General features: G+C 35.3%; 1 long non-coding RNA gene across 1 annotated transcript; it reads left to right on the top strand.

Annotated features, from left to right (window-relative positions):
- The first annotated feature begins 5,036 nt into the window (after positions 1-5,036).
- On the top strand, positions 5,037-18,138 carry LOC141520251 (uncharacterized). Its single transcript, XR_012477564.1, has 3 exons — positions 5,037-8,785; positions 13,463-13,566; positions 17,929-18,138. It is a non-coding gene; the product is annotated as an uncharacterized LOC141520251 (long non-coding RNA).
- Positions 18,139-26,183: the final 8,045 nt, after the last annotated feature.

Here is a 26,183-nt window from a genome sequence, read left to right on the forward strand (position 1 = left end):
TCTAATCTAATTAGGGAAACAAGACATAGGAAGAGGACCTACCCTTATAATGTCATTGCTTTAGGGAACTCCCAGATGAGGAAATTCCTAGTACCAGCACCAGCTAGCACTTTCTCAACTAAATGACTTGCCTAGGGTAACAATGCTAACATATGTTAGACTTGAACTCAGTTCTTCCTAACCCTAAAACCAATCTATCCAGCATACCACTGCCTCTTTAAAAAATTTCAAAAAGACATCCATAAAATGTTAAAAAAAAAATTCAAGGCTTAAATAATAATTTAACAACTAAGAAGAACCTTTCACAGTTTGATTTAAGGCAGCATAATAGAAGAGGCTATCTTAAAAGCAACAAAAGTATATAGGCTAAAGAGAATATTAGGGTAAGAGTGTCAACATATTCCCTCACTAAACACTTGCTTTTCAGATTTTTCTATATCTCTTTATGGAAAATTCCTCCTTGGAGGAGACATGATATTCATGAGAGAATGAGCTATTTTTTTAATGGATGTTCAACCTATGGATAATTTTCATAGTATGAATTTTTTGTTTATATAATGAGGGATAAATATTGTAATATTCATTGTCTCTTAACATATAAAAACACTTTTTAATACTGATTAGGTTCTATGTTTTTATGTGATACTTCTAGCTTAGGTGGGTTGTTAAATTTATATTCTCATTTCTACTCATTTTTCTCAGCAACTGATTTTAGTTCTATTCCTAAAATATTAAGCATTATGATGTTATTAATAATTTCATAAAACTTTATATTAAAGAAATCATATATTCTTAACATGTCATAAGTTCTTGCTTAAAGTGTGGTGAAAACTCATTAGAAGTGCAAGGGAAAGGGGTGGCTAGGTGGCGTAGTGGATAGAGCACTGGCCCTGGAGTCAGGAGTACCTGGGTTCAAATCCGGTCTTAGACACTAAATAATTACCTAGTTGTGTGGCCTTGGGCAAGCCACTTAACCCCGTTTGCCTTGCAAAAAAAAAAACCTTAAAAAAAGTGCAAGGCAAGTCAAAAACACTATTATATTAGCCATGTCTTTAAAAAAAATAGTTCTTAACCTTTTTTTGTGTGTGTCATGGGCTCTCTGGGCAGTCTTGGCTAAGTTTATAGGAGGAAATGCTATATTTCAGAGTTTGATAAAAATAAAAATATCAATTTTCCTTTCAGGTCTGTAATCATCAAATTAAAATCTGTGTATCAATGAAACTTGACCATATCCAATGGTTTTTACCAGAAGTAGTCCTAAATGAGAAATCTTGTCATTTGAGAAATTTCCCTTGTATAAGACAATGCCTTTCTATTGGCAAGGTGAACTGGGATTTCTAAGGTCTTTCTTCTCTTTCACAGTCTTCACCTCATCCAGATTTTTGGATTGCCATTAAAAATAAGGGAGGGATAGATAAAGACTTATAAAATACAATTCAGCTTTGAATTTGATTATAAAGTTCAAATGCTGGTTCAAAGACATTCTCCCAGAGATGCTCAAATATTTTCAAGGTTGGAGGAGATTGAATATGTTTTAAATGCTAATACAATTTCCTTTTATATAATTTACATCTAACCACAAATATTTTCTTCTGAAAACTAATTGTATCATTTTGTTAATTTTTACCCACCAAGATAATGGCAAATGTTACATATGAAAAATTAGTAACCAATAGTCTAAAATTTTATGATTCATACTAACCTAAACAGAAGAAATCAGTATGTTTTTAAAGTTAAATATGAAAGTGGTTTGCTGGTTGTTGGTGGGTTTTTTCTCTTTTTTAAGAACTTAAGAGAAAACTGGATTTTTTTTGGTGGCAGATTGTCTTTGGTGTATAGAAAAGAAATATCCTAAATTAATACAGAATTTCTTAAAAAGGAAGAATAAAAGATTTGTGAAATACAAAATATACATGAGTTAATTAAATTTAAATTTAAAACTGACTTGCTTCTTTGGTAAATTTCTTTCTCATCTACTTGCTTCCCCTTCAAAGTTTTCCCCTCCAAATAAAAACAGTGGAGGGGCATGTGGAAAGAAATATAATGAGAATTGAGATACATATCCTTAGGGGCAACTAGGTGGTACAGTGGATAGAGCACTGGCTCTCGAGTCTGGAGGATCTGAGAGTTCAAATCCAACCTCAGACACTTAATAATTGCTTAGCTGTGTGACCTTGGGCAGGCCACTTACCCCAATGCCTTAAATAATTTTTTTTAAAAAGTATAGCAATACATATCCTTTCACTATTTTCCAAGGGGCACATGATAAACTAAAAAGAATTAGGAAAAATTGATAATCCAGTTATTTCCAAGAAATTTTTGAAGTATTCTATTATTTACAATTTATATGGATAGCAAAAACTTCTAAGCTTTTTTAAGCTTAGGAATGCAACCCTCTAATATAGAGACTTCAGGTCTCCTCCCTGCCTTCTATACCCTGTCTCTCTCTCTCTTCTCTCCTATTGCCTTTGGTCATGATTATGCTCTAAGCACTTCTCAAGATTTAATGACAGATGGGCCACAATTTTTCAAAATTATCCTCAATCCAGAATCCTCCTGAAGGAAAATGCTTATTGCTTGAGTTGGAACTGAATGTTTCAAAGAATCATCCATTTTCTCCAGAAAAAATGTTTGCAAGATTAGGTGCAGTCTTTTAGAATAGGGATAAGCACTAGACCTATTTTCTCAACATAGGAAACTCCCTTTACCAACAATTCTGGTAGGTAGGTATCTTCTCTTCACCTTTATCACCTTTATAAGTATTTCCTAGAACAAAGAGAAATTAAGTAGCTTACCCTTGCTTACAATGTCAGTATGTTTCAGAGGCAGAATTTGAATCCAGTTTTTTCTAGTTCCAAAACCAAGTCTTTAGCCACCTCCCTACAATACATCTCTAAGATAATATCATTGTGAGATTCAGACACAAGGTTTATTCCTTGAGAAGTTGTTCTCACATTCAAACTTCACATATTTCTTAACAGGTACATGCAAGATAGCTGTGTGACCCTGGGCAAGTCACTTCACCCTGTTTGCCTCAGTTTCCTCATCTATAAATAATCTTAAGAAAGAAATGACAAACCACTCTATTATTTTTACCAAGAAAACCCCAAATGGGGTCAAAAAGAGTCAGATATGCCTAAAAAGCAACAACAGCATGTGCAAGAAAATCAAGCTTGAAATTATTAATTTCCTAAGAGCATTGTATAAAGAATGATATATTTAGTTAGCAAAGGGAATTTCTGAGATAGAAACCAGATGCAACTGGTCTTTGTCTAAGTAGGTAAATCCCAGAGAGTTAGTTGCCTTTGGTACACAGAGATTATAGTAGATCACAGAGAAAGAGATAGAAAGGACTTTAGAAGTTATCTGATCCACTCATTTTCCAAATGTGGAAATAAAGACACAGAAAGTTTAAGGTGATTTGCCCAGAATCATACTGCTAATTAAGTATCTGAGATAGGATGTAAACTCATTTTCCTTAGTCTGAGGCCAGAATTCTATCCACCAAACTACATAGCCACTCCTAAAATGAAGAGGGTACATTTAAAACCATGACTGCAACCCTGTTAGCAGGAACAAATGAAAAAACGATTACTGTTAAATGTGAACTTCCCATTGCTATTCTTTTAGAATTGATTTTCATTTGAAGAAACTAAGGCAAACAAGCTAAGTGACTTGCCCAGAGACACTTTCAGTAAGTATTTAAGTTCACATTTTTACTCAGGTCTTCCTGACTTCAATCCCAGAGCTCTATATCCACAGGCTGCCTCAATTACAAAGGAAACTATTCAAATCTATTCAGACATAGTTTTTAAAAGAAAAAAAAAAGACAAGCTCATAGACCCCAAGTTAGGAATCTCTAATGTAGAACAACTTACATGTTATTCTAAAATAAGCTTTAATGGAGAAATAGCCTAAAGTGAAAATTAAGACAATTTTAAAACCTTGAGGAAGTGAGAAGAATGTTGCTTTCACATATACATTTTGGGGTAAAATTAATAACCAAATAAAAAAGGAGATCACACAAGGTAACTAGATTAAGATAAACTAATTGGAAGGAAAATTCACATCATCTCCCTCTGATAAAGATTTGATATGTAAGATATATTTAAAATTCCTATATATATGTATATAAAACACTGAGTCATTCTCTGCCATATTAAATACTCAAAAAGACTTGTCTGGTTTTCAAAAGAAAAAATTCAAGCTATAAACAATCATTTTTAAAAGTTCCACATTATTCATAAAATAAATCAAATTAAAATAAATATTGTTTGCCTCTCAAACTGGCAAAGATGATAAACATGGAAATAATTTTCACAAGCATATACTATTGGTGAAGCTATGAATTAGTTTATTTTATAAAAGTTTAAAACTATTCTAGAGAAAGAATTTTTTCTTCTCCTTTGATCAGCAAGGCCAATATTAGGTCTACCCCCTGAAAAGGTCAAAGATGGTAGAAAAATCTCCAACAGTGTCAAGATATTTATAGCTGTCCTCTTTGATGTGGGAAAAAAATGGAATTAAAGTAGGTATTCATCTACTGGGTAATTTCTGAACATAATGAAATATTCATTGGAGTGCACAAAGTAGATGCTTAATCAAAGTTTAATTGGACTCAATTACTGCATCATTAAAAAAAATCAACAAATATGAAATTTCAAGACAAATTTGGGAAGACCTGAATGAACTAAAACAAAGCAAAATAAGAAGCACCAATGTCAACAATTATGTGAAAATAAAATAATACTATAATATGTGAAATACAGTGACTAGTTTAATCTACAGAGGACTGAAGAATAAATGAAAAATAATTCATTAAGCTCTTTGAGATGAATGTGAAGGAAACAGTCAAACAATTAGCATTTATTTGTTAAGCACCATGTTCTGATTATCATTCTAAGCTAAGAACTGGCTATATGTATGAGTTCAATATATATACATATATATAATATATATACATATATATACATATATATGTATTCAATATATATGTATTCAATATATATGTATTCTATGTATATATATACATAGAATACATATACAAATATGAGAGAGAGAGAGAGAGAGAGAGAGAGAGAGAGAGAGAGAGAGAAGAGAGAGCCAGTTCTTAGTTTAGAATAGGAAAAAAAGGTAATCCCAATCCTTACCCCCAAGAGCATACATTCTAATGTGGAGAGACAATCCATAAAAAACTAAAAAATGTAAGATGGGAACTAGATGACATGAAAGAGAAAGTCCTGGGGGCAGCCCAAGCAATAATGAAACATGACTGGCCTAGGCACTTTCTTTAAATTGAGATTCTGGTAGAAGTCATCCAATCAGAGAGAGAAGCCCCAGAAGCAGAGCATACTTCCAAAATGTGACCACGACTATAGTGAGGCTTCAAGATCAAGATGTGGAGCATAGAATAAGAAATTCAGAATGTAGCAGAAATAATTCCTGCTCTCAAGATGCTCACATTCTAATGGGGGAAACAACTGACTGATAATGAAACATGCCTCCTTCCTCTTGGTGGTGGATTCCAGGTGTGGAATGAGCCGTACACTTGTCAAATACACATGATCAGTGGGTTGTGTTTGTTTTGCTTCATTGTACTTTCTTTTTAAGGAAGGGTTCTTTTGGTGGAAAGGAATTTGATAGGAATGACTTTCTAGAAATATCAAACTTTTTTTAAAAATTCAATAAATTTAGGACAGTATTTATTCTAGGGCCAATTTACACAGTCTAACTTCCCTCCAAAGATATGGGGAGGGGGGTCAGATCTCATCACTATTGTATTTTTTAAAAGAAAATTTTAATGATGTCTTTTTTGTCATATCTTCTTAGGGTATCCCCAGTATCTCTCTCCACCCTTTTTCCCAGAGAGAACTCTCATATAATAAAAAGTACTTTTAAGACAAAAAAAAAGAGAATTTAAAAAATCAGCATAAGAGATTTAATTGAAAAAAATACAAAAACATATGTAATATATAATACCAATGATCCTCCCATATCAATGAAAGGTGATTGGGAGGTATCCTCTCATGCCTTCATTAGAATTTTGTTTAATCTTTAGAATTTTGTAACATTCACTTTTGATTTATTTTGTTGTATAATTTTTCTATACACATTTTTGGCATCAGGGTGTATATTGTTTTCTTGACTTGCTTACTTCAAGTTGCTTGTTTTTGGAGATCTTATCCTTCTCTGTATTCGTAACATATATCATTTCTTACAGCACATTAATATTCTATTATATTCACATACCACAATTTGTTTGGCCACTCCCCAATCAATTCATCATTGCTTTCTTCCTCTTGCTGTGAAAGATGTGTTGGTAGACAAACAGAATTTCATAGATTATTAGAAGCAATTGCCTCCATTATACCGGCATCCACGTCATTAACTGCATCTAGAGTTTGGTTTCTTAATGGATTCTCCCAGTCTGCTTTACCATGTCAGAATTCCAATAAGAAAGGTAGTCTTTGTTGTTTTAAAGTTTGTCTAGAAAAAGACCACTTTCCAAAGGTTAAGGGATGAGGACAGAACAAACAGGTCAAATTGAATGGCAGGGCGTGATTAGGTGACTGTTTTCTCAGGCAGATGTCTAGTTTAAAATTCCTCTCTCAGAGGAGGAGCACAGAGACACTGAGCCTTGTTTCTTTTGATAGTGCTTACTTACCCTTTGCCATAAATACTACTTTGCAGGCACCACACAGGAACTGACGAGTATTTACACATTTGATTGACATCTGAAATCCATTCCATGGCAGATGAGCACCCTGAAGGTGCACAGGTTTGTCATAATATAAAAAGGTGTCTTGACGCTGATTGAATTACCTTTTCTGTGCCATTGTTAATTTAGTGAAAGGGAGCATAAAATACTATTTGAATTTGATCTTTGGGGGGAGGGGGAAAAAAGAATTCAGGAAAGCAACTGATTTGTTCCAGGATTGTTCTTCTGGGTGATGAACAGCATATTGTGACACTCTTTGGGGTATGTTTTAAAAGATGTGTCTTGAGTCAATGAACCAACTCCAAACATAAATCTCATTAGATCATAGGAGTACTGAGCAATTTTTAAATAATTGAGCAAGCTCTGATGTTGGGCTGCTCAGTAGACAAAGCCCAGTCTCCTCAGCATGTGAAGTCAGACAGCACAATCAGGCTCTCCCTGGAAGAGAAAATCATTGTAACAATACTTTGCATTCTTTGTGTCTTTGTGTGTGTGTGTGTGTGTGTGTGTGTGTCTGTGTGTCTGTGTGTCTGTGTGTCTGTGTGTGTGTGTATGTGTGTGTGTGTGTGTGTGTCCTTTCATCTGAGAACATCAAGGCACTTAGCAAACAAATTCATTAGCCTTCACAGCCATGAAGTAGATAAGTGTCATTATAGAACTATTTTATGAATGGGTTCACTTATTTGACTTTCTCCTACAAGAAACAAATAGGCTGCTCTGTGTCACCAATGCCAGGCAATTAGTTGCATTAGCTAGAATACCAGACCTAGAATCAAGTAGACTTCTTCCTGGGTTCAAATCTGGCCTCAGACTCATACTAGTTGTGTGTCCCTGGTTCAGTCACTTAATCCTATTTGCCTCATTGTAAAATGAACTGGAAAAGGATATGGTCAACCACTCCAGGATCTTTGCCAAGAAAACCCCAAATGGGGTCACAAAGAGTCTTATAAAGACTGAACAACAACAAAAGAGGTTCATTCTTCTAATTGAAATCAATTGAGTAAATGAAGTTCTGGCTTCCTTTGTAATACAACCCCTTTTCTGAAGTTGCATTTGACCAGTATGGATTACAAAGTGTTCATTTCAGATGATCCTGTAACTTCTAATCTACTCTGGCCTATCTTCACAATTTGCAAGAAAAGGGAGATTGCTCATAAAATCACAGTTTAATACCTGGAATAGATGGTAATGATCATAGAATCATAGACAAACTCTTAGGTTTAGAACTAAAAGGGATAGCACAAGCAAGGAGTTCCATTTTACAAATAAAGAACTGAGACAGAAAGAGGATAAGTGACTAATCCAAGGTCACATGGTAATAATTGACTGAGCCAGGATTTGAAACCTTTCACTCCAATATCTAGCAATTTTTCCATAAAGTTCTAGGTTTGAATCCTGGCCCTTCTATACTAGTTGTGTGACTTGAGTTATTCTATACTCTGGTTTGATTTTGAATCAGAGAACAAAATTCATTTTCTATGAACACAAACATTCCAAATCAAGCATGTGCTGATAAATGCTTTAATAACTAGTTCTCTGAAAACACAGGACATTTATTAACATTTTCTCCATCACCTTCTTAAGTTTAGACAATCAACAAGACAATAAATCAAGTCTTGATTTGTAGTATTTGCCAGTTCCCAAGGTGTAAATGCTTACACTGAAAATTCCCAAAGGAGTTCCTTGGGAAAGTTCCTATTCCTGAGGAATAGGTTGTTCTGAAAGTCAACTTCATTCAAGTATCAGTCAATTATTGGTTCCATAACCCCAGAAGAAAATGTTTAATTATGTATAATCCCTGTGCCAGAAATGAAGTGAAAGACATCACTGACTTTTGTTGTCAAGCTTTGAGACCCTGAGAAAGCTTAGGGGAGGAAAGTAAAATTTTGCTTTATTTGAATGTTCAATCTAAGAATTCTTTGTAAAAAACATTGTATGTTAATTTTTGTTCTGCCAATAAAAGTGAATTGAGAATGCAAAAGTCAACTGGATTGCTACATTGGATCAAAGAACTAAAGAGACTTTTGAGATCATCTGGATAATCCAGCTTCCCTTTTTACATACAAGGTAACTGTGACCCATAGAGATTAATGATTTTTATAAGACTGCACAAATTGTGACAGACATTTTTGCAATGCTTTGAAATTTGCAGATTGTTTTATATGTGTAGTGCCCCTACCCACTTTGGGTTCATTCACTTATGCCTTCAAAGGGTGGCTTACTATTTTTCCTCTCACTCTTCTAGGAGTAACTGAGGAAAAGATAGATGAGGAAAGGAATTCTAGTACTGCACAAAACAATGTTTTCCTCATTGAGTATCAGATGGTTCTAGGAAAGGAACTTGAGAAGCTATAATTGACCCCCTCAAAAAAAAATGATTCCCCAAACTGGAACATCTCTCCATCTTCACACACAAGATTCCTAAGGATTGGAATTTAAAGAACAATGATAGTGAGACATATGTGTAAGGAAAATGTGTAGCAAAGGTTACTTTACAGTTGTTTTACTGGAATGCCTTTTCTCCATGAGAAAACATGAGTTTCCCTTTAAAGGTCTCTCTCTCTCTCTCTTTTAGGGTTTAGAGCATTTTAGCATTTAGAGCATTAGAGTTTATATATGATGTTTTTTCATCATCATTAATAGTCATGTCTGAAGTTTCACTACCCTCTTCTAGTTGTCTTATTCTTATCCATCCATAGGTGCCTCCTCTGTTATTGACCCCTTAGTGCTTCAGTCAACTCTCAGTCAACTACTGATTCTACTCACCAGCAGGACCTCTGATGGAACTTCTGGTTAGTTCATGAGAATCTCCCAGGTCCATAAGATCACCATCACTTGGACAATTCCATCTTGGAATATTTGTTGACCTGGAAAAGATCAAACACAAAATAAACAGAGTTTCCATGTGCTCATGGAAACATGGTAGCCATGTGAAAGAATCCAATTTCTTGCTTTTTCCTCACCTAGCAGCCCCCAGAAGTCCTTGCCTACCTCACTAGAAGGCTATTCTTTTTTATAAGTTCAGTTAGTTCCAGCTGAGTACCTCTTGAGTCATCAATTTTTTATGACTCCAGATTTAAGTAAAAGGCTTTATATTTATATAATACCATCCCTCTAGATATGCTTGGTTAGAAATAGATGTCCAATATCCCACATATTGGTTTGGAAAAGGCAGCGAATATTTGTGCATGCTCTGTATAATCAGTAGTGTGCTTGTGAATTTTAGCTCTCTAGAAAAGAAAAACTTTGTACAACACACTTTGAAGTTTAATTAATATTTTCGCCATCAACTTCTTAAATCTGGACAATCAATAAAATAATAAATCAATTCCTATCTTGTAGTTTTGAAGTATAAGTTCTCACACTGAAAATTCAAGTTGACTCTTGTGAGCTGATTAAAGCTGATTCCAACACTTGGTGTTTTTAAATCATTTTTCAATCATGTCCAATTCTTCAAGACTCCATTTGGGGTTTTCTTGGCCAAGATACTAGATTGATTTGCCAGTTCCTTCTCCATGTCATTTGACAGAAGAAGAAACTGAGGCAAAAAAAGATTAAGTAACTTTTCCAAAGTCATACAACTAGAAAGTGTCTGCGGCCAGATTTGAATGCAATAGGATGAACCTTCCTGACTCCAGACCTGGCACTCCAGACCTATCCACTGTGCCATCTATTTGCCTCAAAATATTGCTATGTATAGCTCATCTGCATGGGCAAATCCCCCCCCCCCCCAAATTAAGAACAAAGACCTCATTAGCCAGTCTTAGCTCACTCCCACACTAAATATTCTTTTAAGTCTAACAGTTACCGTTTGAGGTAAGTTGGTTGGTGATATTATCTCCTTTTTATAGAGGAGGAAACAGATGTACATTGACTTGTCTTCAGATTTTAAATGTTTCTGAAGGAGAATTTGAACTCAGAATTGAACTCTGATAGTAAATCATAGAGCTTCAATTTTAATTCAGGTCATGGGACTCCAAAACCATTATTTGTTCCACTATATCATGTTACTGCACAATACCCACAAGAAGCAAAAGTTCAAGAACACCTCTGGTACTCTGTGTGAGACCTCTGTGAAAGATCAGGTTCAAGCTAATTAGTATTTTAAACATGTTCAAGAAAAGGTAATATAGCATAGTAGACAGAAGACATTCGTAGGAAGACCTGGGTTTAATTTTCATCTTCTGTGTAATCCTGGGAAGTCACAGTTTCTCAATACCCACTCTTCAACTCTCCTCATTGCAGACAAGTTGCCATTGGTAGAGGAAATTCTGACCCTGGAAATTCCCTACATAAGTCCTGGCTAGTAGAGGGGAAAGTTGGAGAGATTAAAGACAACCCTTCTTCCCAATAATTCTTTCCTGTAAGGAATTAATATTCTACTGGGAAGATTTTTGACCATATATAAACAAGTCATATGAGATGAGAAAGGGGGAAGAAACATGATCTTTTTATATGGAAGGAGCATCACCACTATACAAAATACCAAAACAGCCAGAATTGAAATTATCATTGATATCCTCATTCATGACTAAATTAACATCCAAGGTCCTGGATCTAGAGTCAAAGACCTGAATTCAAATTTCAGATTCAACTAAACCTTAGTTTCCTCAATTCCCAAATGACATAATGTTGGCTATTCCATAGTAGTCCCACAGTATTCTCTGTGTTTGAGACTTATGTTTCAATCTCTCAATGAAGTATACTAGTAGCTATTAGTTATATTACAAAATCCTGCTTTAAGTCATTCTGTCAGTGTTTGCTTTTGAGTATTTGTGTTTAATAATTCTTTTTTCTAGAGGAGACAAATATCTGTCTTTGTCTGACTCATACTGTACACCCCACATTTGGGGGAGGAAGTCCCTGAACAAAAGTGAAAATTCAATTAAATTGTTCTTAGGGTAACACTGTTGTGGAGTCAGGAGTAAAAGCCAATGAGCATGAGAAAAGGGGCCCAATCTCTCTTATCAGAGGATAGACTCCTCCAGTACTGAATCTGAACCAACTACATGGTCCATAGTAAAAGGACTCTTGGTAGAGAGGGTGAGAGAACAGTGACAGTAACCATTCTGATCCAACAGCATCTATTTACTGCTAGAGATAGATACATAGACAGATAGACAAACCAATCATTTATTAAGCACAATACTAAAAATTGAAATAAAATAAAACAGTCCCTTTCATAAAAGTGATTTCTAGTGGAGAAAGACAATGCAGGAAAGTTGAGAATGGGGAAAATAGTATCCTGGGTGGGAGAAAGACTGCTAGTCAGGAGATGGAGAAGACCACAGAGTAAGTCTCATTGAGTCAAAGCCCCTGACTGAAGCCCTTCAGTGTTAATGGTCCTGGGTAAGGACTCAGCTATGAAGGGAGTTGACCTCTAGGCAAAAGATTCCTACAGAGTATTAAGGTACTTGGAAGGAGGTAGAGAAATCAAGAAACAAGTCAAGCTTTGAAATACAGATAACATTGATCCACTTTACTATTAATTTTATAATTAATATAATAATCAGAATAATACTGATTATTTGTGCAGTATATTATAATTGTCAAAGTTTTCCATTTTCTCATTCATATCTATTTCTCTGGGAAGTATTTAATATTTCCTGAAGAATCTTGAAGCAGGGGTATTATTATGCTCATTTAATAGATAAAAGAACAGTGATATAATGTCACACAACAAATTGGTGACATTACCAGAAACAGAACTGTGATGTAAAAAAGTCAATTTTCCTCTTTCCTTCCTTCTTCCACTTTGACTAACAAGGAAACCCCTTACCAACAAAATTTATACATATGGAATTAGCAACTGGGTGGGAATTATCTGCATAATCCAGATAAATGGCAATACTCTAAACTCTATATAGCAAGGAATATGATTTTTCATCCTTTAATTTAGCAAATGGTATAAATAGAAAACCATTATGTTGGAAAGGTTTGTAGTAAGTTCCTCAAGTAAAGTATCACAAGCTATTAACAATATCTCCAAAGATCTCAAATCAGCCCAAATCATTGACAATCAAATCTATACTGAATTTCAGCTGAATAAGAAGGGAATATAGATTCCCTTTCTAAGCAATCTATTTCTTATGTAAACTTTATATATTGGGCATAGACATTCATAGATATCTTCACATACACATATATATTAGAAATTCACTGTAAGCAAAGGATAAAGTTATCATGTCTATTTCCAAATTATTTCTTCAAATAAATCATTTTCAAAATAAGTCTATTTTATATTTAGATTTCCAGACATTCAGCATATGACAGGCTATAACATGGTCTAAATATTGTCTAATGGAGTATTTGTTGCACTGGTTGGTAGTGGGGCAGAGGGGATCCTTGCTCAGTGATAGAAATGGGAGCACAAAGGCCCCTTTGATTACCTAAGGAAAGAAGACTGTTGTTTTCACCAGAAGAATCTGAATGAAAACTCAGCCCAGCATGCTAATTACACTGGACTTGAAACTACTTGGAAGATCATACCCAGAGACTGTGCCTCTACAAGGACCAAATAGGAACAGCTGGGTCATTTGAACATGAGTATCAGTAGAACTGCAATAGCCTGGCCAAGTATTTTGATGGAACTCTGCCCAATTCATTTGTAGCAGGGAGGAGAGTTTTGCAATTGATCCATCCATTTCAGTGGTTTCATGTGGACTGTGCAAAAGCACTAATGAGGTACAGGTGGAGGAGGGGGACTTTTAAAAACTAAAATCTGCCTTTGGTTCTTACTCATAGATCATTTTAATCCTCAAAAAGAACTAAGAAAGGGAAGAGAAAAGAAGATAAGAATTTTGTTTGATGGACTGAAACCAAGAACCAGAAATCAATTTGTCATAATGGTATGTGAGGTGGCGGGGTAAATCTTTTTGGAATCACTACAACCCCTATCACTTGTTCAATTAGTAGAATCCACCATTTATTTAGAGTTAATGAATCTTAGAGTTTATCTAGTCTAGTCTCTTTATTTTTCGGGAGAATCTAAGATCCAAAGAATGTTTATAAACAATGTATTATCACACAAGTAGTAAGTGATGGAAAGTGGAATTTGAATCCAGGTTCTCTGATTTTACATTTTAGTGCTTTTCCCAAGTATCATGCTGCCTCAATAAATCTCAATAAATTCATTCAATGAGTGTTAATTGATTGTCCACTCTGAGGAAGTCAGTGTTTTAGGCCCTAGAGACCAACACAAAAATAAAAAGTTCCTTCCTTCAAAGAGCTTGCATTCTAAAGCATTTTTATTTTCATGCAAGTCAAGATTTCAAAATCTTTGATTTAAAACTGCTTGCATCTCAGGTAAGCTTGCCTATGAAAAGGGTTCAAACAATATAAGCAGTAGTAATACAATATGCCCAAGTAACTGTGAATTTATATCTGTACCTCCTCCATGACCTCCAGGAGAGATTGCATAGATCAGTTGATGTCCAAACTATAGCCTGGGAAAAAATATTATTGTCCATCAGGGTACTCCCATTTTCTGAAAGTTCAAAAAATAGCTTTTTTGTTTCTAGTAAAAATCAATAATTTACTTGTTTAACACAAATCAGATAGCATCCTATTGATTTTTTTCCCAAAAGTAGCACTAATTCAAGTGAAGCTTTGTGTTTAATTTTATCAATTGGGCAGGTAGACTCCCAAATTTAAGAGGTAACTAATTATTTTTTTGCCCTACTGAAGCAATTCTTACACAAAAACCTTTAGAGGACCACTGGTCTAGATCAGCAATTCTCAAAGTATTGACTGGGGACTTTTGAAGGGCCTCCAAGACCTTTTCAGAGGGTCCATAATGTCAGAACTATTTGTATAAATATAATAAGAAATTTTACTCTCTAATATGGAAATATTGATAAATGTAACCCATATTTAAAAAGGGTCTTGTAAAGTGGGAGGATTGCCTCAAAAATGTTTATTACAGGGTTCTGAAATGAAAAAGTTTGAGAATCACTTTCCTAAATAATCTATACAGAGTTAGGGAGGAAATGACTCTGAGACAGATTAAAAAAGTAGATATACTTGACCAAGTCAGAAATTGTATTCCTATTATACAAGTTATATGAGTTAAGCAAATGATCTGGTTATGCTCCCAGCATTAATTTGCATTTTTTAAATTGTAGTCTGTACCTCTGTAGAACTTCTGTTACATGGTCAGTCAAAGGATGGGAAAAAGAAATCTGGAAAGTCAATATTAACAAGTAAATAGAATTATAGTAAGGTCTTCTTCATTACCATAGTGCAAAATACTGAACAGACTCACATTTACTGTTATTTTAAATCTGTTTGTGTAGTAAAACTACATCATAAGGTTTTAAAACAATTTGTGAAACTAACTGCTGAGTGTCAGCACTTGCTGGAATGAATTGGGTCCAGATTCTATTGCATCATCTAATATTATGACAAGTTAATTGTGACTTCAGTTGGATTTCAAGTTTGTTCTGTTCTTGATACAACTCAGTCAAGGTGATCGATTATTAGGACAAGTCTCCTGGGTTCCAATCTAGACCTGCTGTAATTCAACTACAGACAGACTATTTCCCTTCTCTGATCCCTAGTTTCTTTAAGTAATTTGATTGAATTCATCTTTACCTGATTTTCAAAGGTTCAGCAGATATTATCATTCCCATTTTTGCAGATAAATTACTGGAAGATAGATCCTATGTTACTGTAAATTAGTTTTATTAGGTAAACACAAAGTGCAAAAGAGCATAGAAATTTTCATACTCTCTCTGCCAGCGTCAGCTGATGCTCATTAACATGCCAGCTTTGCGTGGGCGAAGCGGGCTTAGAAAGCAGATGGCTGGCAGAGAACCGTGAGCAAACAAAGAGTCTCTTGGCTGCTCACAAGTTCCTCAGAACCCATCCCAACCCCAATGAAGTCCCAAGTCTTCCGAACTCACTTTCAATTAGTTGAAAAAAAAAACAATTCCTGGTCCATCCTTTTGTACTTTTGACCCGTTCCCTTTTCACTCCTAAAAGTGTAGTGCCTACACTCTTATGGGCTGATGTTCTGGTAAGTGATGGTAGCTTGTTGAAACTTGTGAATACACTTTCACCCATAATCCTTTCCTACCCAGTACAAATGAATTCATGAGCAAAGGACTAGGACTCAAAATTCATGCTGTCACACCCACTTGTTGGCAACAGTAATGGAACCCAGTTTTTCTATGGAAAAATGATCCATTCAATCTAATATTTGATCTCTGAGAGGGACACAAGGGAGAAGATGAGCTTGTTTTCCATGATGTCCACCATTGTTATAGAGAGGTGAAGCATTCATAATCATCTTATAATCATTTTAAATTTAAACTTTTTTCTGCTTTTAATACCTCTACTATTTTGGGTTGGGGTGAAAAATGCCATGAATTTATTCCCATGGCATATTATTTCCTCTTATTTGTCAAATAATTAGAAATTCTCAACATTGGAAGGAACCTGAGACATCATCCAGTTTAATTTACTCATTTTACAGATGGGCAGACTTTGGCTTAGGGAAAATCATATGACTTGTCCAAGCTTTCAGAGTGAGTTAGTGGTGGATCCAGGATTTGAAACTAGGTCTCCTGATTAATAGTTCACAATTGTTTCTACTACACCACATTAACCTCAAATTTATGTTCATATTCCCTGCTGGATAGAAATGTCCTCTTATTGTTATCCAAGTAGACTTTCAGCTCTAAGCCTCACAATTTTATGGATTTGGAATTCTAAGTATCCAAACCAAAACTTCATATTCTCAGATTAAAAAGACTTAATATTTTTAGTCTGATCTCATATAGTATTGATTCAGTACTGCTAAATTCACAGCAAGTCAAGTCAAAAAACTGTCATCAAGTTGAAAGATATAAGTTCAGATATATAGATATGAACATATGAAGGAATTAATTTAAAAAAAGCATTCATTAAGCACGTTTATTGTCAAGGATTGTGGTAAATCTTTAGGAAATATTATTAAATACAAGTAAGTAGACAAGTCTCTGCCCTCAATAGGCTTATATTTCAATAGGGGAAGACAACAAATACAGGGAAATGGTAGTTAGAAAGAACATTTTGATAAAATCGGTTTGTTTTCGGAGATAGAGTTGAAAGGGGTGGACATGAAAAATAGGTACACATGTGATAACCTGACATGAAGATGAGTCTCTAAGATAAGCCCTCTCCCCACTCTGCTATGTTGCTTCTCTATGATTGATAAACAAATGGCAGATAAAATATTCACATATTAGAAAGACCTTCATAGTTGTTAGTAAAAGGAACCAGTTTGAGTCACATTTACAACGTTCTAGTGTTAAAAATAGCTTCATAGTTGTATTTAAAACCTTGCTATTGACTTTTAAAAATACTTTGTAGGGAGCTTCTAGGTGGTGCAGTGGATAGAACACTGGCCCTGGAGTAAGGATGACCTGAGTTCAAATGGGACCTCAGACACTTAAAATTACCTAGCTGTGTGACCTTGGGCAAGCCACTTAACCTCATTGTCTTAAATAAATAAAAGAAAAAAATAAAAATAAAAATATTTTGTAAACTGAGCCTTCTGGAACACATACTTAAGTATCAAATGGACAGAAAAAGGTGGTAGATGGAGACTTTGGTAGGCAGCAGAAATTTAGCACAGAGGTATGGGACAGATTACTTCAAATACCTAGATTTCTATTAAAGATATCCTTTTCTCTCTGACCAAAGCAGAACAATTGATAATTTTTTTGTCAATGGATCAATCAACATGCACTTATTAAAAACCTAAGTACCCAGCTCTTAATTGTTATTTCATCCTCAAAAATACTGAGTAGGGGCGACTAGGTAGTGCAGTGGATAGAGCACCAGCCCTGGAGTCAGGAGTACCTGAGTTCAAATGTGGCCTCAGACACTTAACAATTATCTAGCTGTGTGGCCTTGGGCAAGCCACTTAACCCCATTTGCCTTACAAAACCTAAAAGAAAAAAAATGTTTAGGAATCAGTTCTGAAAATTGATTGCCAATAATAAGAAAAAAATTAGTTATTCAGGAAGAAGTGTTAGAACCTGAAGTAGCCACTCCCAGTTAGAATTTGTGATTGAAAAGAAGAAAATCTGAGCATTTTTTGATACCACCCAGTTTTCAAATATTCAGACAAAGAAAAGTTAGACTCTATGTATTAAAATTCTGTGATAATTGCTTTTATATAGCATGTTAGGGCTTACAAATGGATTCTGTTGTTTTCTACTTAGGAAATAGTATTTGGACTGAAAAAATGGAACAAGATTGAAGATGAAGTTGATTGTTGAAACTCAGTAAAAGTGGAAGATAGAGAGCACCTAATTGTTCTTGAAGAGGTCCAGATCATCAGATCTAGATATTGAAATCACCAGCAAATGTGAGGAGATCCTGTTAAATGTTAAAGGTTAAGTTAAAAGGTCATATAGACTAACAAGCCTGAAGAAGAGCAATTCTCATTTTTTAAAAAAAAATAAGAGAATATAGTCAACATGCCATGAGTCATTGAGATTTCTTTGATTCTCAAAAAATATATTGGAATATATTATTAAAGGTATGGTTAGTAAACATTTAGAAAAGAAAATCATGATCATAAAAAATCAACATGACTTTGCCAAGAACCAAAAATTCTCTCTTAAGGTAAACTACCAAAATAGAAAGTTACATGTACCATCAGTCTCAAATTATTTTTCAGGCAGTTTTGCTTAACAGTTTTTCCCCGCCACAGGAAGGCAATATAGAGATTTGTTTACTGGGAATGTGACTGATGTGTCAAAATAAAATGTATCACTAAAAACTAATTAGCTTTTAATTTTTTTTTTTTTTAGAAAAGGATGGTACCTGTCACTGGAATGACATAAGTAAGTACATTTTATTCTGGAAACTAAAATTTGAGATTGTACTCTTAACTCTGCCCCACCTTGAGAATGAAGTTGTGGGTGTTCACAATAAACTTATGGTACTGTGACATAAAAAAGAATAAATAACCTGATTTCATTTCTTACCAGGGCCTTCAGATAGATCAGAGGAATGCTATAGCTCTAGCTTACTTAGATTTTGGCGGAGCATTGAAAAAAGTCTTATATTTTAGCAAGTAAAGATTTTAATAATTCTTTATCCTTCTATCCCTTTAGTGTCTAACCTAGTACTGGAGCATTAGGAAGCATTAAAAATGGAATAAGGTTTAATAGGCATTGGTAGAATTAGGCAGCCAGGTGGCACAGTGAATAGACTACCAGGATGGGAGTCAGGAGGACCCAAGTTCAAATCCAGCTCCAGACACTTACTAGCTGTGTGATCCTGGGCAAGTATCTTTGCCAAAACACTAAATAGGTTTGTAAAGAGTTGGGCATAACTAATTGACTAAATAACAAAAGAGATAAGTAGTTTTAGAATTAATTAGTCAGACCAAAAGGGAAACTATTAATGGCTCAATATCAACAAAAGAAGCTCATTAATAGAATATCCCAGAGATTTATGCTTAGATCTATATTTTTTAAGAATGACTTGGGTAAATATATAGTTGGCATACTTGTCAAATTTTCCCATAACATGTTTTTCTTTCATTCCCAAAGAAGACCATGTTATCAGGGAAGGTGATACTATGACAAGCACATCATGAACTGCATTTCATGAGGGGGTGCTATACTAAGTCACCAGTCTCACTTTCTCCTCCAGTCTTTTGGGTCCAATGACTAGATATGAATCAAGATGACTGGAGATGGCCCTGGGTGCAAGGCAATCAAGGTTAAGTTACTTGACCAAGGTCACATAGCTAGTGGCAAGTGTCTGAGGATAGATTTAAACTCCCATCCTCCTGATACCAAGGCCAGTGCTCTATCCATTGCACCACCTAACTGCCTTGACCCATAACATAAAACTGAAATGAATAGTTGTACACCCTGAGTGACAGCTAGGATTCACATGGATCTTGATAAGGCAAGACACTAGGTCAAACCCTAATAAGATTAAATTTAATACATAAATCAAGGAATCTCAGAGACATTGAGTTGGAAGGGACTTCTCAGAATCCATTTGGTTCAAACAATATCTGAACAAGAATCCCCTCTACATCATATATGACAGGTAAGAGCAACTTTCCTATGTTTGCAAATCTCAAATAAGGGGAATGACATCCCAAAGCATCCCATTCCACTTTTTCATAGCTCTGGTTTCTTAAAGGAAGTCAGAATTTGCCTCTTTGCAGCTCACACTCATTGTTCCCATTACTGTCCTCTTGGGTCAACCAGAATAAACTCAGACAGCCCTTCAATTGTGTGTATTAAGTCATCAGAATGTTCTCTCCCAATTCTTCTCTTCTTCAGGCTTAACATCCTCACCTATTTCAACTGGTCCTCACTGCTGGTAAATGTTTAACAACTGGCTCTCCAAAAAAAAAAAAAAAGCATCTGGACACACTCGTGAATTGAATCTGCATTATTAATATGAGAACAATCAACTAAACAATAAACAAAATCCTAATCTGTAGTATTCAGAAATTTCCATGGTGGACACATACACATTGAAAACCTAGTAACTGACTTTCAGGAGTCATTATATGATAGTGGAGTCAAATGAGAAGAAAGATATTTGTGAAGTGCTTAGCACAATGCTTGTAACATGTTATTTAATCATTCCAATCATGTGTGAATCTTCATTCCTCCATGGATCTCTGTCCATAGGGTTTTCTTTGCAAAGGTACTAAAGTGGTTTGTCATTTCCTTCTCTATGGGCAGAGGTTAAGGGACAGGCCCAATGAAGTCTCTGAGAGTTTCTTGACTTTAAACAAAACTACTTTAATTTTAAACCAATCTACTGGGTCATCCAGCTGCCACTCTGTAACATAGTAGATGTTTAACAAATGATTTCTCCATCCTCCCCATCCTGCCACTCCCAGACTGCTCTTGGATTTCCTGTGTGCTCCCTTGAACAATGTCCAGTTTATCAGTGTTCTTCATAAAATGTAGTCCCACTTCAAGCTAGTACTCTTAATACATTTTCTGACAAGAGCATAGTACAGGGTTGTTCTGTCTCTGGTCTCTCTACCTCTTAGTGTCACCTAATATTACCTATTACCTTTTTAATTTACTGTGTTACATTGAGCTTGATTCAGTACCTTGCAGTTCACTAAATTCCTATAGCTTTTTTCAACTGAATTGCTGGACAGCCTTACTTTCTCAATCTTGTATATGTAAAAATGATTTATCCTAAGCATAAGATATTTGAGTTGCAGTGTAGAATAATGGACAGATGCTTGGCTTTGTAGTGAAGAAGATCGTAGTAGTTGCTCCTTTGACCCATAATGATGGTATGACCCTGGACAAGTTATTTAACTTCTCCATGTTCTCTTAGGCTAAATACCTATAATAGGGAATGTATCTTCTTTAAATTTCATCTTTTTTAGATTCAGTCCAATTTTTAGCCTGTCTAAATCATTTTAAATCCTGACTCTGTCATCCAGTGCAAAAGCTGTCCTCAGCTTTGTGTCATTTTTCACATTTGATAAGCATGTCATCTATACTTTTATTCATGTGATTGATTAAAAAAAACAGCAAAGGATGAAGCATGGATTCCTGCATTACTCCACTGGAGACCTCTAAGTTGACAATGAAATCATTAATGGCAATCATGACAATGATATCAATGATTATTTTTATGGCTATATTTGATAGATTAAAAACTATTAATTAATGACAATTATTTGAATCTGGTCATTCAACAAGCTCTAACTTCACCTAATTGTGTTATCTTCATTCTGACCTCTCTCCATGTTTTCTACCAGGAAAGTATGAGATTTTTTCAAGTGCTTTGCTAATATTAAGGTCAGCTATATTTACCATAGTCCCCTGGATCTTTAAGTTTAGTCATCCTACCAAAAAAAGCAAATGAGATCAACTTGTTCTTCATTAAAACATTCCAGCTCTTTGAGATTACTATTTATTTTTCAAGAAGCTTAATTCAACATTCACTTCTATAAAATTAATAGATTATATTGATAAATACAGCTAAAAAAAATCTCACAGCTGCACTTGAAAGAGATAAACAGTCTGACATTCATACTCCTAGACCAAATCAACATTATCCTGTCTAATGGTTGAAATACTATGTCAGCAATTCAGGGTTCTGAATAACAGGTCTTAAATAGATGGATGGATGGATGGATGGATGGATGGATGGATGGATGAATAAAAAGACATTTATTAAGTGCTTATCATGAACATAGCACTATGCTAAGCACTGGGAAAACAACCAGAAAAGTAAAATCCTATTCAGAGGGGCTCATATGTTAATGGAAAAAGCCAACAGATAGAAGAACCATTAGCTTCCAGTAAAATGAAATGACTCAATGAGCACCAATTACAAGAACTTTCATTTTTGGTTCTTCGGTAGATGTGGCAGGATTGGGGGAGGGGACTGCAACACTTGCTAGGGAAGTTACTAGGTGACATTTTCACAAAGGTTGCTTTTCTGGATGATGGTCACTGGGGGTTGGATTGAAAGCAAAACAAGCAAGGGATGGGTGTTACTGTTCCTAAGAATTATGGGCTTGTCTGCCTCTGGGTAGCAGGTTGGTTGGTACAAGGAGGTAGCTCCTTCTTCATAAGAAATGTCCCCATGGATGATGGCTTGGGGTGGGATGAGGAGGGCAATGCTGAAAGCAGATTTGAACATCCTCTGGTCAGTAAGAAGAAGGCACTGCTATTTCAAGGCTTCTTGGATTAGGTATCCAGAGAAGCACTCACTGGGGTATGAGTTTTAATCACTTGGTTAACCCTTTACTGCTTAGCCTGAACTAATTTGCCTGCCTTGTGTGGATCACTTGAACCAGAGAATGAAGTAATGGGAACTCTTTCATCAACTGTCTTGAGCTCAGGATTGTCTCTGGGTTATATAGCTTTTGGACATTGGATTGGTCATTTTTTTCCCCCTAAGATTCAGTGAACTGATTTAGGATAGTATTTTCCAAACTATTTTCTCTAGCTCCTTGGGGTAAATGTTGATGTGAGCAGTCTTTTCTTTCCAAAATATTAAAATATGAAACTATGATAGAAGCCTTCAAACAAGGAGTAGATGACAACTATCTGAGTATGTTGTAAAAGGAGATTCATATTTGGATTTAGATTCAATTAGGTAGCTTTTGTTCTGTCAAGTGTTAATATTGCATTAATATTGTATTTGGAATGATGAAAATCTGAGTTCAAATTCTGCCTCAGATACTTACTAACCTGTGATCCTCTGCAAGTCACTTGCAGTCTCAGTTTCCTCAATTAAAAAAAATTAGAAGACTGAACTTGATAATCTGTAAGATTCCTTCTACTTCTAAATCTATGATCCTATGATTCCCTTCCAAAGGTCATGTAAGTTAATATTAAAAGTCTATGGCTTCCAAATGTTTTAAAGATAATTTTAGGATACTTTACAATTTTGCCTAGAGATTAGGTCAGTGGTCTAATAATTAGACAGTCAGATGTGTGAATTATAATGCTCCAGATATAGATGTTCTTAACTTGAGATCCAAGAAGTTTCTTTTAAAAAATATTTTGACAACTGTTTCAATATAATTTGTTTCCTTTGAAATTTTAAAATATCATTCTGAGGAGTCCATAAGCTGCACCAGACTGCCAAAGTGGTCTATGATATGGAAAAGGTTAAGAACCTCTGGTCTAGACATTTCCCCTCCAATGAAGTATAGAAGGAAATGAAAAATTCAGGAAGTTTCCATGAAACATCTTCCTCATCCTCTCTGATCTCCTATGCCATTTAATGTGAATATTGTCTATATGGATAGTTAACTTTTCATGTGTTTGTTTCCCCCCCCCAAAAAAAAACAAGTCCATGCCAGTGCATTAGGAAGATTATATTGGAAGTTTCATAAAATATTGAGAGAAAAGACAAGAAACAGCTTGAAATATCTTACAAGTAGTCCCAGTGAGAATTGATATTGTATCACATTTGAATTGAGAATATATGTGCAGAGAAGACAACAGACACTTGGGGTATTATGAATAAAGGAAGCATCAACAGGACTTCACATCTGATCAGATAGTGATGAGGGGTTGAGGGAAAGAAGAGAGTCAAAGATGATCTTAGGTGAATTGAGGAGGGAAGGGGATAAGTTCCGAATATCACAAGAAATAGAAAAGTTGGAAAGAGGGATAAGCATAAGAAAGGCTAGATGTTCAACTTTGGATAATGTTATATTTTATTATCCTTGGAAATCAAGATGTAGGACTGCAATTCAAGGGAGAGACTGTTATGTGCATAGAAGTAATAGCTAAAAACACAGCAATAGTTAAGATTAAAAAGGGGGAAGGTATAGAGAAAAGAAGAGGAGAAGATAGAATCTTGTAAGCTCCCCACATTTAGGGCATTGAAGGAAGATAATGAACAAGATAAAATTCTTGAGGACCTAAACAAAATGTCTTACCCTCTCACTTATCCCATACCTTCCAGTGCTGGAAGAATTCTGCCATCCACCTAAAAAGATGCTAAGAAAATACGTGTTGATTAGATTAAGAGAAAGAACCTAAACAGTTTTGATCAGTCAGAATGGTGTTTCTAAGTCTTTGAAAAGCATGCATCTCAATTTTCTATTGATGGAAGGGAAAGATGAAGAGAATCTGAATATAACAGGAAGAATTTGGGTGGAGATATAAATTGATTCTTGAGATGTAAATTGACTTGAAGCAGACAATTATAATTGTAACAGAAACAATTGTAATCTTGGGTGGAGACCCTCCCCATTCTTAAAGTACCATTAATTCATTGTTTAATGTAAAATTTGTATCCTGATCTCTTTCGATTTTACCCTCTACCTAATTCCGGGGCTATTAAAAGAAAGGGAGTTCACCTTTTGCCCTCTGGATGAGAGGCAAGACATAAAAACCAGAGCTGTCCTCCAGAGCTGTACTCCAGCTCCAGGCCACCTCAGTCTTCTCTGACAATGGCCCAACCAACACTCATTGGCTGTTCTTTTATCTCTTTCTCTCTCCCTAGCCCTTCCTATGTCTTGTAACCTTTTTAATAAATGTTTGTTCTATTTCCACCCACGCTTTCCCCGAGTTTGAATAATGATTCCTCATCGGCAGAACTGAACCCAAGTACCCATTGGCTGCACTATGAATTAATAAAGTCATTAATTGATAGATAAGATATTTGTTTCTTCCTGCTCAGTGGTCTCATTATTGACAAAGATTAAGATTTAGCATAGTGGCCAATAAGCTTATCCACTGTTATCCTATACAGACTCCATTTCAGTACGGACATGTTTTACACATTCTTGTCTCTGACTTTTTTTTCTTTTGCTGACATCATTCCTGCTGACCACAGTAAGCCCCTCCCACTCTCTGACTATTTGAATTCTACCTTTCCCCTCTCAAGTCTTAGCTACTTTAGGTAGCCTTTGTTCTCCAGCCTCCAATGATCTTTCTGTTCTTTTTCACTTAGCATTTGGTTAATGTGTCTTCTAAATGCATCAGAAATCTCAGAGGTGAGAGATGGAGTTGAAGAGATTTGTTATAATTTTTGTTGAATTGTTCAGCCACTTGTGACTCTGTATTTTTCTTGGCAAAGAGATTGGAGTGTCTTGTTATTTCTTTTTCCAGTGTGTCCCCATTTTTTTGTAAACCAGGAACCGAGGCAAAAAGGATTTAAATGACTTGCCTGGGGCCACAGACTGGGTAGCTTAAGTCAGATTTGAACTTGGATCTTCTTGACTCCAAGCCCAGTGCTCTATACACTCTTATCACCTAGCTACCCCACCAGACCAACAAGGCCACTAGACAGTGTCATTCAAATTTCACAGGTCTATTTCCTGCAACATTCAGAATGAAAAGATGGAAGAAACAGACCTACCCACCAGTGTTACAGCATGCCAGGAAGAGAAAAAAATAAATTAATCTGTGTCCTCATTCTGCAGACACCCCAAAGGGCAATAGAAATATACATTGCAGGTATAAAATAAACCTGTTGCAGCACACATTCCTGAGAAATTGGATGAACAATGTTCATTGAAATGCGTGGCCAGAAAGGTCTGTGGGCTGAACATGTAATGAAAAACAACAGCTAAAACCCCATATAACAGCATATCTTAGATATTATAAAGACCAGAGGACAGTCTTTAGTCATTCAATCATTCAGTAAGCAAACATTTTTTAGGCATTGGGTTAAGTTCTGGGATACAAAAAAAAAAGACAAAAACATTGACTATGACTTTGTGAAGTCATATTCTAATGGAGGAAGAACTATGCCAACAACTATGCATATACAAGATATATTCATTGTAAATGGGATGTAATCTCTGAAAGAATAGGGTAGAGAGGAGAAAAGGCCTCTTTGCAGAGGATTTGAGTTTAAAAAATCAGAAGATAGAGATAAGGAGGGAGAGCAGCTTTCTAAGCACACATGAGATAGTCAAATGGAGTATTGAGTTGAAGAAACAGAAAGAAGGCCATTGTCACTGGATTGTAATTTATGTGAAAAGTAGTAA

Source organism: Macrotis lagotis, chromosome 4 (assembly GCF_037893015.1).
Source record: "Macrotis lagotis isolate mMagLag1 chromosome 4, bilby.v1.9.chrom.fasta, whole genome shotgun sequence".
Taxonomy (NCBI): domain Eukaryota; kingdom Metazoa; phylum Chordata; class Mammalia; order Peramelemorphia; family Peramelidae; genus Macrotis; species Macrotis lagotis.